Here is a 20,183-nt window from a genome sequence, read left to right as displayed (position 1 = left end):
CTGGGTCTGAAGCATGGGGCTGCACAGGCGGCTGGTCTGGTTACATTCGGCTGTTTATTAAATAAAGAGAGACGGAGTAGAAACCTGTTCATGATGGTTATATAAGGCCTTGGATCTCCAGAGCTCTTGTTTAAGTGCCCAGGGCTCTGGGCTGTAAAGGGCTGAGGAGCGTCTCCCTCTAATGTGTTTGTGATGTTGTCACAAACTCTCTCTCTCTGTCTCTCTCTTTCGGGGTGGGGGCATTAGATTGGAGGAGCTGGAAGAAGGGCCATTGGTGAGCAGAGAGAGGATGAGAAAGAGAAGTGGCTGTCAGAGCAGGGCACTGAACCAGCCAAACCATTCCTCAGCGCTGGAAAGGAGATGGCTATTAGAGTGAATAAGTGCCAGGTCACTGCTGAACTGTGACAGGCGTGCGGGAGGGCTGAAGTGTTTACTGGCCTTTATAGTCAGGCCCACTCACAGGACGCTGCGGGGTCCTCACAGGGATGACTGGTCAAATTATAAGAGACAGATTTACTACGTGTTTACACTGGGCAAAAGTTCTCACCTGGATTTTTCGGTTGGAAATATATCAAATTTGTCTAAACTGATATATTAAGGCTAAGAGAAGGATTGAGACCTCAAATGGAGGTAAGACTAAAGAATTGTTTGGCTTTGTTTTTTCATTATTTTTCATCTCTGAAAACAAACTTTGGACTGGTGCAAAAGCTTAATGTTCCTATTGGTAGTTTGGAAGAGAGATGATTTTGGACAGGGAGGGTTCTGAGAGTACTTTGAGTCTTCTTAAACTTGGCTCTCAAAGGTCTTCTGCTCAGAACAATCATTAATGGCTGAAGTAAACAAATCTATTTTCTTACAGTTCTTGTCAGGGAGTTTCAGTTGGGTGCAAATGATTTTTGAGTACCAAAGACGGACAGGCAGGCTTTTATAAAGAAACACAGCGGATATATCTAGCCCTCAGAAAGGGATAGGATATTGTGCCAAAACATTGCATAAGAGACAAGGAAAGGAAAACATGTTTATTGATGTTGAAATGTTTGGGACCGATGGATATTGGTGGAATATCAAAATTGTTTGTACAAGCTGGTAGTAGAATTTTAAGTGTTGTTTTCCATTAGTTTACTCCAATTAGGGGAGGGTTGGTAGGGTGAGGGGGAAATATATATGGGGGATAGGAAATGATGTAGACAATTACATTGATGGAAGCCACAATCTATCTGTAGTATTAAAGCTGATCTGCACCCTAAAATAGTATTTGTGTTATTCCTCCACCATGAAAGAACAACGGGGCCTCCACTCATGGTTTCATATCCGAACACTGAGCTGAGGTCTCTATTCATACTCCTTTCATTTGCTGCACATCACTGTTTTAATCTCTCTCTTCCCCCCCATTAGTTAACGAGTTCAAACACAGCCTCTCTCTTGGCAAAATTGCAATATTTGTTTTGCGTCACAGCCCTTTCTTTTCTGAGTGTGCCAAAGCGTAAAGGCTTTCTCGGCTTCTACGATCACATGGGTCCTACGGCCCATTGTGTGAGGAAGATGTGCCATTTATCGTGCCCGCTGAAGCATGGCACCAAACACATTCTAATTTTCTGCCTGTGGCGATGCCAAACTAAATTAACCGCAAATACACAAAACAAGACAGTCATCAGCCGAGCCATTTTCAAAAGCAACCAGCGTTCTTGTGTTTCCTCTTTGTGGCTCTGCTCTCACTAATATGCTTTATAAATCATGGTTGTTTTCAGAATATACTGTGAGAACAGAGAGTGAAGTACACCAGAGATGGAGAGGAAAGAAGGAGTGAGAGACGGACTTAAAAGGAGAGAGCCAGGATAGAGAGAGTGAAAAGAAGAAGAGAGGATGAGGGGACGTTAAGGGGAAGGAGAGGTTAAAGAGGATGAGGGGATGTTAAGAGTGAAGGGGAAGGAGAGGTTAGAGAGGATGACGGGACGTTAAGAGTGAAGAGGAAGGAGAGGTTAGAGAGGATGAGGGGATGTTAAGAGTGAAGGGGAAGGAGAGGTTAGGGAGGATGGGGGGACGTTAAGAGTGAAGGGGAAGGAGAGGTTAGAGAGGATGAGGGGACATTAAGAGTGAAGAGGAAGGGGAGGTTAGAGAGGATGAGGGGATGTGAAGGGGAAAGAGAGGTTAGATGTGATGCTAAGGGGAAGGAGAGGTTAGTTAGGATGTTAAGAGTGAAGAGGAAGGGGAGGTTACAGAGGATGAGGGGGTGTGAAGGGAAAAGAGATGTTAGAGAGGATTAGGGGATGTGAAGGGGAAAGAGAGGTTAAAGAGGACGAGGGGATGTTAAGAGTGAAGAGGAGGGAGAGGTTAGAGGGGATGAGGGGATGTTAAGAGTGAAGGGGAAGGAGATGTTAGAGAGGATGAGGGGATGTTAAGAGTGAAGAGGAAGGAGAGGTTAGAGAGGATGGAGGGATGTTAAGAGTGAAGGGGAAGGAGAGGTTAGAGAGGATGGGGGGGATGTTAAGAGTGAAGAGGAAGGAGAGGTTACAGAGGATGAGGGGATGTTAAGAGTGAAGGGAAAGAGAGGTTAGAGAGGATGATGGGATGTTAAGAGTGAAGAGGAAGGAGAGGTTAGAGAGGATGAGGGGATGTGAAGGGGAAAGAGAGGTTAGGGGTGATGCTAAGGGGAAGGAGAGATTAGTTTGGATGTTAAGAGTGAAGAGGAAGGAGCAGTTACAGAGGATGAGGGGTGTGAAGGGGAAAGAGGTTAGAGAGGATTAGGGGACGTTAAGAGTGAAGAGGAGGGAGAGGTTAGAGAGGATGACGGGACGTTAAGAGTGAAGGGGAAGGAGAGGTTAGAGAGGATGAGGGGATGTTAAGAGTGAAGAGGAAAGAGAGGTTAGAGAGGATGAGGGGGTGTGAAGGGGAAAGAGAGGATGAGGGGATGTTAAGAGTGAAGAAGAAGGAGAAGTTAGAGAGGATGAGGGGATGTTAAGGGGATGGAGAGGTTAGAGGTGATGCTAAGGGGAAGGAGAGGTTAGTTAGGATGTTAAGAGTGAAGAGGAAGGAGAAGTTAGAGAGGATGAGGGGATGTTAAGGGGATGGAGAGGTTAGAGAGGATGAGGGGATGTTAAGGGGATGGAGAGGTTAGAGGTGATGCTAAGGGGAAGGAGAGGTTAGTTAGGATGTTAAGAGTGAAGAGGAAGGAGAAGTTAGAGAGGATGAGGGGATGTTAAGGGGATGGAGAGGTTAGAGAGGATGAGGGGATGTTAAGAGTGAAGAAGAAGGAGAAGTTAGAGAGGATGAGGGGATGTTAAGGGGATGGAGAGGTTAGAGGTGATGCTAAGGGGAAGGAGAGGTTAGTTAGGATGTTAAGAGTGAAGAGGAAGGAGAGGTTACAGAGGATGAGGGGATGTGAAGGGGAAAGAGATGTTAGAGAGGATGATGGGATGTGAAGGGGAAAGAGAGGTTAGAGAGGATGAGGGGATGTGAAGGGGAAAGAGAGGTTAGAGATGATGCTAAGGGGAAGGAGAGGTTAGATAGGATGTTACAAGTGAAGAGGAAGGAGAGGTTACAGAGGATGAGGGGATGTGAAGGGGAAAGAGGTTACAGAGGATGAGGGGATGTGAAGGGGAAAGAGATGTTAGAGAGGATGAGGGGATGTTAAGAGTGAAGACGAAGGAGAGGTTACAGAGGACGAGGGGGTGTGAAGGGGAAAGAGAGGATGAGGGGATGTTAAGAGTGAAGAGGAAGGAGAGGTTACAGAGGATGAGGGGATGTGAAGGGGAAAGAGGTTAGAGAGAATGAGGGGATGTTAAGAGTGAAGAGGAAGGAGAGGTTACAGAGGATGAGGGGATGTGAAGGGGAAAGAGGTTAGAGAGGATGAGGGGATGTTAAGAGTGAAGAGGAAGGAGAGGTTACAGAGGATGAGGGGATGTTAAGAGTGAAGAGAGGTTAGAGAGGACGATGGGATGTTAAGAGTGAAGAGGAAGGAGAGGTTGCAGAGGATGAGGGGGTGTGAAGGGGAAGGAGAGGTTACAGAGGATGAGGGGATGTTAAGAGTGAAGAGAGGTTAGAGGTGATGCTAAGGGGAAGGAGAGATTATTTAGGATGTTAAGAGTGAAGAGGAAGGAGAGGTTGCAGAGGATGAGGGGGTGTGAAGGGGAAGGAGAGGTTAGAGAGGATGATGGGATGTTAAGGGGAAGGAGAGGTTAGAGAGGATGAGGATAAATAATTAGGGAGGAGGAAAAAATAGTGTGGTAAATGACAGAATGAGTAGAAAAGAGGAGAGAGACTAAACAGAGGGCAAACAGAAACAGTGAGTTGGGAATAAGAGATAAGGAGAGTGAAGAGAAGGAGAATGAGGAAGACATTCTAGAGTCTGAGGAGAGAGAACATGGCATTTGTACATTAGAGGAGAGAGAGGGAATGAGTAGAAAACAGTGGGGAGAAAAAGAGAGAGAGAGTGGAGAATGAAACTTGTTCAAAGATGCTAGAGGCCCAGATTAGATCATTGATTCTGCAGAGGGAAATGAGAGTCTCATCTGAGCGATCTGGAATGTGACCAGAGAGACAGTACAAAATACTAAATTAAACAAGGGAAGAGGGAGGTGACAGAGAGAAGAGAGGAACTAGAGATGGAAAATGAGCAGAGAAGGAAGTAAGAAAGGATACAGAGGAAGAGTAGGATAAGGGGGAGAGGAGGAAAATGGGGGGACAGTTTTTTTTGGGGGGACAAGTTTAAATATGACATGCCAAATCTGTTCTGGAAAGAGACTCACATGGTGGTAGACCATGTACAACCTTGACGATAACTTGATGTAGAATCTCAATTCAACGGCTCAGACACAAGAGGCATGTGGCAGGGTCTACAGTCAATCACGGACTACAGGAAGAAATCCAGCCCAGTCACGGACCAGGATGTCTTGCTCCCAGGCAGACTAAATAACTTTTTTGCCCGCTTTGAGGACAATACAGTGCCACTGACGCGGCCTGCAACGGAAACATGCGGTCTCTCCTTCACTGCAGCCGATGTGAGTAAAACATTTAAACGTGTTAACCCTCGCAAGGCTGCAGGCCCAGACGGCATCCCCAGCCGCGCCCTCAGAGCATGCGCAGACCAGCTGGCTGGTGTATTTACGGACATATTCAATCAATCCCTATACCAGTCTGCTGTTCCCACATGCTTCAAGAGGGCCACCATTGTTCCTGTTCCCAAGAAAGCTAAGGTAACTGAGCTAAACGACTACCGCCCCGTAGCACTCACTTCCGTCATCATGAAGTGCTTTGAGAGACTAGTCAAGGACCATATCACCTCCACCCTACCTGACACCCTAGACCAACTCCAATTTGCTTACCGCCCAAATAGGTCCACAGACGATGCAATCTCAACCACACTGCACACTGCCCTAACCCATCTGGACAAGAGGAATACCTATGTGAGAATGCTGTTCATCGACTACAGCTCGGCATTCAACACCATAGTACCCTCCAAGCTCGTCATCAAGCTCGAGACCCTGGGTCTCGACCCCGCCCTGTGCAACTGGGTACTGGACTTCCTGACGGGCCGCCCCCAGGTGGTGAGGGTAGGTAACAACATCTCCTCCCCGCTGATCCTCAACACTGGGGCCCCACAAGGGTGCGTTCTGAGCCCTCTCCCGTACTCCCTGTTCACCCACGACTGCGTGGCCACGCACGCCTCCAACTCAATCATCAAGTTTGCGGACGACACAACAGTGGTAGGCTTGATTACCAACAACGATGAGACGGCCTACAGGGAGGAGGTGAGGGCCCTCGGAGTGTGGTGTCAGGAAAATAACCTCACACTCAACGTCAACAAAACTAAGGAGATGATTGTGGACTTCAGGAAACAGCAGAGGGAACACCCTCCTATCCACATCGATGGAACAGTAGTGGAGAGAGTAGCAAGTTTTAAGTTCCTCGGCATACACATCACAGACAAACTGAATTGGTCCACTCACACAGACAGCATCGTGAAGAAGGCGAAGCAGCGCCTCTTCAACCTCAGGAGGCTGAAGAAATTCGGCTTGTCACCAAAAGCACTCACAAACTTCTACAGATGCACAATCGAGAGCATCCTGGCGGGCTGTATCATCCCCTGGTACGGCAACTGCTCCGCCCTCAACCGTAAGGCTCTCCAGAGGGTAGTGAGGTTTGTACAACGCATCACCGGGGGCAAACTACCTGCCCTCCAGGACACCTACACCACCCGATGTTACAGGAAGGCCATAAAGATCATCAAGGACATCAACCACCCGAGCCACTGCCTGTTCACCCCGCTATCATCCAGAAGGCGAGGTCAGTACAGGTGCATCAAAGCTGGGACGGAGAGGCTGAAAAACAGCTTCTATCTCAAGGCCATCAGACTGTTAAACAGCCACCACTAACATTGAGTGGCTGCTGCCAACACACTGACACTGACTCAACTCCTGCCACTTTAATAATGGGAATTGATGGGAAATGATGTAAATATATCACTAGCCACTTTAAACAATGCTACCTTATATAATGTTACTTACCCTACATTATTCTTCTCATATGCATACGTATATACTGTACTCTATATCATCGACTGCATCCTTATGTAATACATGTTTCACTAGCCACTTTAACTATGCCACTTTGTTTACATACTCATCTCATATGTATATACTGTACTCGATACCATCTACTGTATCTTGCCTATGCTGCTCTGTACCATCACTCATTCATATATCCTTATGTACATATTCTTTATCCCCTTACATTGTGTATAAGACAGTAGTTTAGGAATTGTTAGTTAGATTACTTGTTGGTTATTACTGCATTGTCGGAACTAGAAGCACAAGCATTTCGCTACACTCGCATTAACATCTGCTAACCATGTGTATGTGACAAATAACATTTGATTTTGATTTGATTTGATTTGTTGGCTGACAGTTTATGCACTCTGGGTTTTGGTCCACGGATGGTTAATAAGTCAGGTTTGGTCTCTACCCCGTTTGGACTGGCTAATGCATTTTTAAATGAGCCTTGGTCTGATGTCCAGTTTGGCCAGTGAGATCTAGCCTGGTGGACATGCCACAGTTCTGTTATGTGACCATGTCTCTCTGTGCCCAACAGCAAACATCCAGAGAGACAAGAGGAGATTGGCTGAACTTTCAACACTACAGATTTATTTAAGCACTCATCAACCTTGAGCATCCATCAACCTTAAGCATCCATCAGCCTTAAGCATCCATCAGCCTTAAGCATCCATCAGCCTTAAGCATTCATCAACCTTAAGCATCCGTCAAACTTGAGCATTCGTCAACCTTGAGCATCCATCAGCCTTAAGCATCCATCAACCTTGAGCATCCATCAGCCTTAAGCATCCATCAACCTTAAGCATCCATCAGCCTTAAGCATCCATCAGCCTTAAGCATCCATCAAACTTGAGCATTCGTCAACCTTGAGCATCCATCAGCCTTAAGCATCCATCAACCTTGAGCATTCGTCAACCTTGAGCATCCATCAGCCTTAAGCATCCATCAACCTTAAGCATCCATCAGCCTTAAGCATCCATCAGCCTTAAGCATCCATCAGCCTTAAGCATCCATCAAACTTGAGCATCCGTCAACCTTGAGCATTCATCAGCCTTAAGCATCCGTCAACCTTGAGCATCCGTCAAACTTGAGCATCCGTCAACCTTGAGCATTCGTAAGCCTTGAGCATTCGTAAGCCTTGAGCATTCGTCAGCCTTGAGCATTCGTCAGCCTTGAGCATTCGTCAGCCTTGAGCATTCGTCAGCCTTGAGCATTCGTCAACCTTAAGCATTCATCAACATTAAGCCTTCATCAACCTTAAGCATTCATCGGCATAAGCTGGAAAACACCTGTTGCTTCCACTGTATCCAAGGAATCATGTTACATGTTTTCGATATCATTCATCTCACAATTGTCCACCACTGAAATGTCCCAATTTCATAATCAAGGAAGGGGAAAAAACTGCAACCAAAACAGATGGTTATTGTTTTATTTAATACACTGCAGCTCTGTTTTTCATCTGGCCTTTACCACCTTTAGTAAATTGAATTCAGTACTGGCTGACATTTCCTTTTAGTTTTTTTGTTGCTCTAGTCTTGGCTGGTTTTCATCCTATGAATATGATGAATATGAACATGAATATCATATTGGTGTGTGAGAGTATTCATATGATTCATATGGGGTAGGAACTGACTTTATTTGGCCACGGTGGGGGCAGGAGCATCTGCTGTGAGACACACACACACACACACACTATTATTACAGCCCACTCTGACACGCTAATCTAATTCCGTTCATCCAAATGGCTGGCAGTCACAGCAAAAAAGGTTTCATTCTATTTGTGAAAAACCCCAGCCTTTATTTCTCTGCCTCACCCCATCCCTGGCCAGACGCTAGGTGACAGGGGTGGACGACCCTGTCTAGCCCCAGTGGAGCCAATCCATGGGAATCTCGTTAAGTTGTCAGATGGTCTACTTTTGGCCCTTAAACGGAGAACACCACCGGGTGACATTAGACTCCAGTTTTTCCTAATATCTGTTAGAGATGTGAGAGATGATGTCGTTGGTGAGAGTGACGTGTGCTCCGTCACAAGGTCTTTTGATTATCTCCACTCTAGTAGGCCTCTTACTGTGGGGCAGTGTGTGTGTGTGTGTGTGTGTGTGTGTGTGTGTGTGTGTGTGTGTGTGTGTGTGTGTGTGTGTGTGTGTGTGTGTGTGTGTGTGTGTGTGTGTGTGTGTGTGTGTGTGTGTGTGTGTGTGTGATAGGGTTAGGGTTGAGCCAGGATGTGAACATGAATCTAGGTTTAGAGTTAGAGTTAATGCCAATCATATGGTTAGGATTACCAACAACATAGTGATCATCAACATGGAAATAACACACTAACAACCCTAACCCTTAATTCTAATTCTAACCCTAACCTTAGTCCTAACCCATAGCCCTAAACCTAAGGCGATGTCCCCTAACCATAACCCTAGACTGGTAATAACCTGCTGTGTGTGTGTGTGTGTGTGTGTGTGTGTGTGTGTGTGTGTGTGTGTGTGTGTGTGTGTGTGTGTGTGTGTGTGTGTGTGTGTGTGTGTGTGTGTGAACACACTCATGTTTATCCAATTTCCTGAGGAAACCTCCAGCACAGCGCCATCAAACCTAATGATTTATTAATGAAATCTAATGGAAGCAATTCATCCACTCTCCCACATCTAATAAAATGGCTGCCAAGGATTTATATAGAAATAAATACAACCAGACGTAAACAGAAAAATATTTTCTTTAAGTGTATGGTAATACCAGCGCTTCAGTAGATGATGAGGGACATTGAGGGGCTTAAACAGATGAAAAATGGCTTCAAGCGGCTCAATAAAGGGAGTGGACAGAAGCAGAGGACATTTCCTTTTGTTTTTGTTTGTGTCAGTTATCGACCGTCCACCCTGCGGTACTTAACTCTGAGGACAAAGCAGTGGCCTTTTCAACAGGACATGACAGGTAAACAGTCATTCTGGAGGGTCGACATTTTGAGAGCATTATGATGTGTCCCTTTGTTGTGTTTGAAGGTACATTATCATATGAAATGGATCCCATTGGTTTTCCTGATTTCATGGTATCAAGTTGTTGTAGGCACTAACCCACTGGGCACAAACTGGTTGATTCAATGTTATTCAACGTAATTTGTCAATGTATTATGACGTGGAATATACATGGAAAATGTACATTGGATTTGAGAAAAGGAATCAACGTCAACTGACATTTCAACCACAGGATTATGTCATCATGGTAATCAAATATCAACATAAACAAAGCTTGTATAAAATATGTTGAATTTGTACCTTTAAAAACAACATTATAAACACTATTAGCAGAAAAAAACTATAGGCTGGCCAGAACCTCCTTCTGGAGAATGTATCTATCTACAGCTACCCTTTGGTCTCCCATCAGGGTTTTAACCAATCCCAGCCATGATATTTGTCGCTGACTATTACCAATGTGCTATTGTGACAATGATTGTTGAGAAATCTAAGTAGATTCCTTGTTGCTATCGAAGTCATTACAAAGTGTAGGTTTAATTGAGCAAATGAAATGTGATGATACTTTCTCACTCATCTATTATCAATGATGCTGTTAAGGCCTATATAGCAGTTACAAAGTCCTCAACAGCTATTAGTTCAATTCAACCCAGGATTCAACTATAAACAGATAACACATAGAGCTAGGGTTTCATGCTCTGCTTGATTTAAAATGGAATGATATTTAGTGATATTGAATTGTTGGTGGTCAATTAATAATTGACATGTTGGATTCATGTCTCCATCCCAACCAAAAATCTAAGTAAAAGAATAGGACTAAATCAAAACAAACTTTATTGAAAGTCCATTTTAAGTAGGATTGAACTTAATTTAGTCCTATTTTTTAACTTACATTTTTGGTTGAGATGGAGACTTGAATCCAACATATCAATTATTAATTTGTAGACAAACTGGAATTAAAGCCAGACTAAATCAGTGGCACAGATGGAACTATTCAAGCAGAAGATAGAACTCATTTAAATGTTGATATTCGGTTGCCTTGACAACCAAGCACAATGCAATAATACTTTTGTAGTACAATAAATAGACTAAAGTTAAGGCCTTGTCAACCAAACACAATTCAATTTGACTTTTGTAATACTTACAAGATAATATAGCATTCAACCTTAAAATGAGTAACACATCCATGGCCACATTTGAAGGTTACTGTAACTTTAAATGTCTTGTTATGTTCTCATATTAACCATGCATGTTGAAGATAGCATGCATAGGTCGTCACGTCTGTGGAGATCTTCACCAGTGCTGTAATAATGTGAGCAGAATCTCAAACGGCATCGATCACTTGCACCATGTCATTTTAATGTAATCTCAACTGCAATCCAGGTCATTTGGTTCGGCTATTAGAGCAGTGATAACACATGAATTGTTCAATAAATAAACAAAATATCTGACATTGTATTCCCATTTGAACTTTGCTGTGCTTTTAACCGGTTGAAAGCATAGTGATAACACAGTGGACATTCAACTAACTTTTGGCTGTCTTTTTGACTGGGTAAATATAGCTTGTAATCTCATTGATCAACTCTCAACAAAATATTACCCAATTATCCACGTTGAAATGATGTGGTGTGCCCAGTGTGTAGGCACTAGGCACAACCATTTCTACATAGATCTAACGCTATCCTGCCTTCGCTTTGGGTCAAAAATAAAGACACTACATGATGTAGCTAGCACACTATTGACCCACAATAAAACGGTATGCTTTAGTACATCAAGAGTAATGGCTTGAGAGATTCATTTGTACAGTCTGAAGAGCACTGTGGGATGCTACAGGGTATGAGGAGGCCATAGAAACAGCATCTATCACTGGAATGTTAGAGAAGTCTGGGGAATTGCACTGTGAAGGCTAACATGAAACCATCAACCCCTGTTTAAAAGGGTGAGTTCAGAGCACAGTAATCTCACACACAGTGATCAACTTAACCATGCTATCAGAAGCAGGTGGCGGAGGATTGGAGGACATAGAGAAGATAAACTTGCACTGGAGAATAAATATGAAGTCAAACCATTGGAGCTCTGAGTCACAGATTGGTTGGAATAACTGGCTAAAACTGTCCTGTGTGTAATGTGCCTGTCTTAAAGAAATGCAGGGGTGCTGTTTCCCTAGGATTCGTCTGCCTTGGACAAGACGGAGGACTGTTCTGAGATCTCCGCCTGGCTGCCTGTTTTAGACAGTAACAGCCCATTACATGGTTCGTCAGCTCGGGTTAAAGACAGAAAATGTCCACGTAGTTTAGAGAAACAGTGCGTAGATTCCCACAAAAGAGAGTGATTTGGAATGATTGTTTTAGAGACTGCAATACAGTGTCAACAAATGTTGGATCTGAGGCTGTGCAGATAAAATCCTCATTATTGTGATGAATAGGAAGACTAAGAGAGAGGAGGAGGGGAGAGAGAAACAAAATGAAACAAAGCAATCTGTGTTTTGCGTAGTTTGGCGCTGATCCACCACAGTAAATTGGATTGTTAGGGTTACACCTCAGGGTTTCCAGAAAGCACTCTCTTCCCTACAGACCTAACCTCATAGGTCCCATCTCATATGTTCTCCAAAATGCATCATTTGTTATATTTAAGTGATCCAAAACAAAAGGGGAGTCTGTAAGTGGTATCACCACAATAACTTTGAACTACTGAACCCTCGGAATTTGGATTTAAAAGGAATTGATTCGAAACGGGCAAAAATTCGAAACAATAATTTAGCAGACGCTCTCCATCATTTGTTTTGAATACACTGTATATGATTATTGTTTAGTGGAGGCGTTTGTGAATTTGAATTACAATGATTCATGTGTCTGTGTCATCATTTGAATAATAGAAAGTTGAGCAAACTGAGGGAACAAGAAAAGGCAGCGAGAAAAGTGAGAAATGGGAGAGGTGTGGAGTGTTTTTTTCCTTCTCCCTTCTGTGCATTGGCTTGTGTAAAATGGTACTGGTGGTGCATTCAAGACAGCTCCATCTTTATGCATAATACTCATGCTCTCTCCGTTTAAGGGCTCTATTGAGGGTTGCCAGGTCTAGCTAAAATTCCTAATACAATGACAACTCAAAACCCACCCACAAGGCCAGGAAACTAGCCCAGCAAGAGAGGAGTTGCCAAATGAGGTAGATGTGCCTTCAGAAAGTATTCACACCCCTTGACTTTGTCCACATTTTGTTGTGTTACAGCCTGAATTTAAAATGGATTAAATTGACATTTTGTGTCACTGGCCTACACACAATATCCCATAATGTCAATGTGGAATTATGTTCTTACACATTTTTACAAAATAATTGAAAACTTGAAATGTCTTGAGTCAATAAGTCTTCAGCCCCTTTGTTATTGCATCCCTAAATAAGTTCTGGTGTAAATATTTGCTTAACAAGTCACATAATACTGTAAGTTGCATGGACTCACTGTGTCCAATAATAGTGTTGAACATATATTTTTTAATGACTACCTTGCCTCTGTACCCTACACGTACAATTATCTGTAAGGTCCCTCAGTTGAGCTGTACATTTCAAACACAGATTAAACCACAAAGACCAGGGAGCTTTTCCAATGCCTAGTAATGAAGGGCACCTATTGGTAGATCTGTAAAAAAAGAAATACAGACATTACAAATTCCTTTGCGCCTGGTGAAGTTATTAAGGACTCTTTGGATGGTGTATCAATACACCCAGTCACTACAAAGATACAGGCTTCATTCCTAACTCATTGGCCAGAGAGGGAGGAAATAACTGTTTAAAAACATGTTTTCACTTTGTAATTATGGGGTAGTGTGTGGAGAGCGTTGAAAAACAACAACAATTGAATCAATGTTGAGTTCAGGCTGTAACACAACAAATGCGGTATAAGTCAAGGGGTATGAATACTTTCTGAAGGCACTTTAGCCAGCTAGTGCTGCTAGTTCATTGTTCCCACATCACTTGTCACAATGTGCTGGCGCTGCTCTCCTCTCATTCACTCAGCAGCCTGCTGAATGTAGCTCTCTCTCAACACACAACAGCCTTCCTCACTGCCTGCTAGTCAGCAGCCTGCTGACTGTAGCTCTCTCTCAACACACAACAGTCTGCCTCACTGCCTGATAGTCAGCAGCCTGCTGAATGTAGCTCTCTCTCAACACACAACAGTCTGCCTCACTGCCTGATAGTCAGCAGCCTGCTGACTGTAGCTCTCTCTCAACACACAACAGCCTTCCTCACTGCCTGATAGTCAGCAGCCTGCTGAATGTAGCTCTCTCTCAACACACAACAGCCTTCCTCACTGCCTGATAGTCAGCAGCCTGCTGACTGTAGCTCTCTCTCAACACACAACAGCCTTCCTCACTGCCTGATAGTCAGCAGCCTGCTGACTGTAGCTCTCTCTCAACACACAACAGTCTGCCTCACTGCCTGATAGTCAGCAGCCTGCTGAATGTAGCTCTCTCTCAACACACAACAGCCTTCCTCACTGCCTGATAGTCGGGGCGGCAGGGTAACCGAGTGGTTAGAGCGTTGGACTAGTCACCGAAAGGTTGCAAGTTCAAACCCCCGAGCTGACAAGGTACAAATCTGTCGTTCTGCCCCTGAACAGGCAGTTAACCCACTGTTCCTAGGCAGTCATTGAAAATAAGTATTTGTTCTTAACTGACTTGCCTAGTAAAATAAAGGTAAATTAAATGTATGCCATGGTGACCGCAGTGCAATTTAGAAGTAGCCCCAAAACCTGCAACCAATAACATTTTCACACACAACATTGTTTTCAAAGTAGCCCAACTTGCCAGAAAACAGCGTACATGGCAACCCTGGCTCTATTCAATCTGTGAAGCTGAAGCGTTACAGATTCTGCAATATAAATGTAAAGGTAATGTCCAATTGAATCAACAGCTGCACCATTTACCGTGAATGCAACCCCCGCTAAAGGGGGAACATTTTCTTTAAAATTCAATCACGCTGTAAAGCTGAACTTCCGCAACGCAGATTGAACAGAGCCCTAAGTAAGTTTGCGTGTTCGTGAGGAATTGGGTCATGTTTCAGAATAGGCAGCATAGGAGTTCATTCATTTAGAAACATTAGTACCCTAGGGGTTCTACACATTGAAGCACAGTGTTACCAAACTACCAGTTAAAGCCTTAGACCCAACATGTTCATCCTCTGTCTCCAAGAAACCTCTTAGGTGCTTATGTAATGCTTGAGACCAAGAATACCCAACACACACACATGCACACACACACAGAGTGGTGTAAAGTACTTAAGTAAAAATACTTTAAAGTACTACTTAAGTAGTTTTTGGGGGTCTCTGTACTTTACTTTACTATTTATATTTTTGACTACTTTTGCTTCACTACATTCTTAAAGAAAATGATGTACTTTTTACTCCATACATTTTTCCAGACACCAAAAAGTACTCGACGGGATCGATGGGACTGCAGTGGAGAAGGTAAAAAGCTCCTCAGTGTACACATCACTGACTATCTGAAATGGTCCACCCACAATTGAGAGCATCCTGTCGGGCTGTATCACCGCCTGGTACGGCAACTGCACCGCCTGTAGCCGCAGGGCTCTCCAGACGGTGGTATGGTCTACCCAACTCATCACTGGGGGCACACTGTCTGCCCTCCAGGACACCTACAGCACCCAGTGTCACAGGAAAGCCAAAAAGATCAACAAGGACCAACCACCCGAGCCACGGCCTGTTCACCCCGTTATCATTCCGTTGGCAAGGTCAGTACAGGTGCATCAAAGCTGGGACCAAGAGGCTGAAAAACAGCTTCTATCTCAAGGCCATCAGACTGTTAAATAGCAATCACTACTTACACCCAGTACGCTGCCCTGAACTAAGTCACTGTTGGTAACCGGCCTCCACCCAGTACCCTGCCCTGAACTTAGTCACTGTTGGTAGCCGGCTACCACACGGTTATATAACCCTGCACCTTAGAGGCTGCTACCCTATGTACATAGACATGGAACACTGGTCACTTTAATAATGGAACACTAGTTACTTTAATAACGGAACACTGGTCACTTTAATAATGTTTACATACTGCTTTACTCATCTCATATGTATTTACTGTATTCTATTCTACTGTGTTTTAGTCAATACCACTCGGACATTGCTGGTCCTAATATGTATATATTTCTTAATTCCATTCTTTTACTTTTAGATGTGAGTGTATTGTTGTGAATTGTTAGATGCTTCTGCATTGTTGGAGCTAGAAACACAAGCATTTCACTACACCCGCAACAACATCTGCTACATATGTCTATGTGACCAATACAATTTGATTTGGAAAGTCCTCCTCATAGTTATCAGACTCCAAAACATCCACGTTGTATTGTTTTCCTCTTGAATAGTGTTCAATACACATAGTAGATTGAGTTTTACAATAAATTTGGCTCAATTCACAGTGGTTTCAGAATTTGACTTAATTTGACTTGTACATTTTTTATGCTTAGCAGGACAGGAAAATGGTCCAATTCATGCACTAATCAAGAGAACATCTCTGGTCATCCCTACTGCCGCTGGTCTTGCAGACTCACAAAACACAAATGCTTGATTTGTAAATGTTGGAGTGTAGGAGTGTGCCCCTGGCTATCTGTAAATTAAAATGATTTCCTTAATATAAGGAATTTGAAATGATTTACATTTTTAATTTTGATACTTAAGAATATTTAGAACCAAATACTTTTAGACTTTTACTCAAGTAGTATTTTACTGGGATTTCTCTTCAGGTATCTTCACTTTTAACCTTAGTATGACAATAGGGTACTTTTCCCACCACTACACACACATTTACATTTGCACGTACAGTAGCAAACACACAAACGGCAACACGCGCAAGAAATTAAGCACACACACGCAGACACACACGCACGTGCAAACACATACTTGACACAGTTGACAGGTAATCTTGGGGGAGCGAGACAAAGGTCACTCAACGTGTATTTTTGTCTCTGCTTCCTCTGGGATTCGCCTTTGTCTGTATAAAGATGAGGAATCATTTTTGTCTGAACCTGGAGGACCCAGAGGCTCTGTATACCTCCAGTAGAGAGAACATACACAGCTTACATCTGTGTATGCTGGGGGAGGGGGGGGGGGTGAAATGAGCTCTATCATACACAGCTTACATCACTGCATGGAAAGGGAGGGGGGTTGAAATGAGCTCTATCATGATTTGACTTTTTAAGGTACATCATTCACAGTCCTGTCATTGTCCCCTTGTTATTCACAGTCCTGTCATTTTCCCCTTGTCATTCACAGTCCTGTCAGTGTCCCCTTGTCATTCACAGTCCTGTCAGTGTCCCCTTGTCATTCACAGTCCTGTCATTGTCCCCTTGTCATTCACAGTCCTGTCATTGTCCCCTTGTCATTCACAGTCCTGTCATTTTCCCCTTGTCATTCACAGTCCTGTCATTTTCCCCTTGTCATTCACAGTCCTGTCATTTTCCCCTTGTCATTCACAGTCCTGTCATTTTCCCCTTGTCATTCACAGTCCTGTCATTGTCCCCTTGTCATTCACAGTCCTGTCATTGTCCCCTTGTCATTCACAGTCCTGTCATTGTCCCCTTGTCATTCACAGTCCTGTCATTGTCCCCTTGTCATTCACAGTCCTGTCATTGTCCCCTTGTCATTCACAGTCCTGTCATTTTCCCCTTGTCATTCACAGTCCTGTCATTGTCCCCTTGTCATTCACAGTCCTGTCATTGTCCCCTTGTCATTCACAGTCCTGTCATTGTCCCCTTGTCATTCACAGTCCTGTCATGTTTAAAGTCATATTTACAGCAATAGCCCCTCCATCATATTACCATAGGCCTATTGCTAGCTTTCAGCATGGCTGCAGTATGTATCACCATGGTAATCACAGTGTACATTGCAGGGCTTTTGCATTATTGCTGCATTGTATTATTGCTATAGTCTTAGTCTTTTGGGAGCTATCATTAGAAGACCATCCTCTGTGTGATTACTAAGTCAAGATCTAAAACCGTTATGAAAAATATGGCCTTAGCTCAAATCTGCTCCCACACAAACAAGTTGACCAATTACACAGAGATGGAGAGCAAAACATAATTTTCGGTGCATATCTACACATGCACGCACGCACACAGAGACACACACACACACACACACACACACACACACACACACACACACACACACACACACACACACACACACACACACACACACACACACACACGGTAGAACTCAAAAACAAGTCATTAGCCCACGGACATCTGTTAGACTGAGAGAGGGAAGGAGGGAAGGAGGAAGCAGAGTGTTGCATCCATTCATCTCTGCCACACCACATTAGCATGAAATAGTCGTACTGGAACCACAAAAATGAACCGACCACATCCCAGCCTCCCACAACACATACTGGGCTGATCCCCAGGCCATTGTCCTAGTACTATTCATTTATTTGAAAACAGAACTACACTACACAAACAGACATAGGCTACACACATAAATGCATACCAACAAGCCCGTGTCTGTGTGGCACAAAATAAAACAACATTGGTGCTCTGGTGCTCTTTCATGCCGTCCCTAGGAGGGGTACGTCACTTGAGTTGATTGAGTCACTGATGTGATCTTCCTGTCTGGGTTGGCGCCCCCCCTTGGGTTGTGCCGTGGCGGAGATCTTTGTGGGCTATACTCGGCCTTGTCTCAGGATGGTAAGTTGGTGGTTGAAGATATCCCTCTAGTGGTGTGGGGGCTGTGCTTTGGCAAAGTGGGTGGGGTTATATCCTTCCTGTTTGGCCCTGTCCGGGGGTATCATCGGATGGGGCCACAGTGTCTCCTGACCCCTCCTGTCTCAGCCTCCAGTATTTATGCTGCAGTAGTTTATGTGTCGGGGGGCTAAGGTCAGTTTGTTATATCTGGAGTACTTCTCCTGTCTTATCCGGTGTCCTGTGTGAATTTAAGTATGCTCTCTCTAATTCTCTCTTTCTTTCTCTCTCCGAGGACCTGAGCCGTAGGACCATGCCTCAGGACTACCTGGCATGAGTACTCCTTGCTGTCCCCAGTCCACCTGGCCGTGCTGCTGCTCCAGTTTCAACTGTTCTGCCTGCGGTTATGGAATCCTGACCTGTTCACCGGACGTGCTACCTGTCCCAGACATGCTGTTTTCAACTCTCTAGAGACAGCAGGAGTGGTAGAGATACTCTTAATGATCGGCTATGAAAAGCCAACTGACAACTACTGTGATTATTATTATTTGACCATGCTGGTCATTTATGAACATTTGAACATCTTGGCCATGTTCTGTTATAATCTCCACCCGGCACAGCCAGAAGAGGACTGGCCACCCCTCATAGCCTGGTTCCTCTCTAGGTTTCTTCCTAGGTTTTGGCCTTTCTAGGGAGTTTTTCCTAGCCACTGTGCTTCTACACCTGCATTGCTTGCTGTTTGGGGTTTTAGGCTGGGTTTCTGTACAGCACTTTGAGATATCAGCTGATGTACTAAGGGCTATATAAATACATTTGATTTGATTTGTGTTCACTTGGTACAGAAATAAAAACAGCATTTATTCTAAATTACGGTAAAATATAAATTGCGTGTGTTGATGTGTGTGTAGAGCACCAGTCCCTCTCCTCTTGTTGTTGTAAACCCTAATGCACTGTTCAGATGGCTGTGCTCCAGTCAGTCTGTCCCTGTATGTGTCTCAGAGGCCTAGTCTATTGTTACTTCCCTCAGCTCTCAATGTTTAGGATTGGAGCGAGCTGCTCTGCCCAGAGAGGGACAAGGAGAATACTGGTGGAGAGAATACACCATGGCCAGAACACACTATCAGTACAGGACCAGTCAAAACATCCCATAATCATAAAACCTAAACCCTGTGTCCATAATGACCAGTTCCCTCTGCTGTGCTGTCATTGGCTGGATTACAATTAGGATTAGGATGGATCGGTTTAGCTGCTAGGCTGATTGAAATACAGTAAAAAAATAAATAACAATAAGGCTTTTTCATTGATGTGCTGTCTTTTGTGTAAACAGTGGTTTATACAGTGTCAGGTACAGATAATCCTACCAATTCAGGAGGATTACAGAGAATCAATAGTGACCCAGTCTTTACATGAGCAGACAAAATCATCAGGGATCTACCTTTCAGAGCAGAATTCTTTAACTACACCTTTTGTTTAGACACAGTAAGGCCTTTAAAATGCAACGTTAATAGGAAAGGCTGTACAGTGGAGTCTCGCCTGCTGGATGATAGCGGGGTGAACAGGCCGTGGCTCAGGTGGTGGATGTCCTTGATGATCTTTTTGGCCTTCCTGTGACATCGGGTGCTGCAGGTGTCTTGGAGGGCAGGCAGTGTGCCCCCAGTGATGCGTAAGGCAGACCTTACCACCCTCTGGAGAGCCCTGCTGGTGCGGGCGGTGCAGTTGCCTTACCAGGCGGGGATACAGCCTGACAGGATGCTCTCAAATGTGCATCTGTAAAAGTTTCTGAGGGTTTTGGGAGCATAGCTGCATTTTTTCAGCCTCCTGAGGTTGAAGAGGTGCTGTTGCAGCTTCTTCTCCACGCTGTCTGTGTGGTTGGACCATTTCAGGTCGTAAGTGATGTGTACGCTGAGGAAGCTTTCCACCTTCTCCACAGTGGTCCCGTCAATGTGGATAGGGACGTGCTCCCTCTGCCTTTTCCTAAAGTCCACGATCAACT

The 20,183-nt window shown here is 44.2% G+C and overlaps 1 long non-coding RNA gene across 1 annotated transcript; it reads left to right on the top strand.

Moving 5' to 3' along the window:
- The first annotated feature begins 294 nt into the window (after positions 1-294).
- On the top strand, positions 295-19,639 carry LOC135557222 (uncharacterized). Its single transcript, XR_010458195.1, has 3 exons — positions 295-630; positions 14,918-15,247; positions 18,486-19,639. It is a non-coding gene; the product is annotated as an uncharacterized LOC135557222 (long non-coding RNA).
- Positions 19,640-20,183: the final 544 nt, after the last annotated feature.

The sequence above is a fragment of the Oncorhynchus masou genome, chromosome 16 (assembly GCF_036934945.1).
Source record: "Oncorhynchus masou masou isolate Uvic2021 chromosome 16, UVic_Omas_1.1, whole genome shotgun sequence".
Taxonomy (NCBI): Eukaryota; Metazoa; Chordata; class Actinopteri; order Salmoniformes; family Salmonidae; genus Oncorhynchus; species Oncorhynchus masou.
This window is presented reverse-complemented; position numbering and strand designations above follow the sequence as displayed.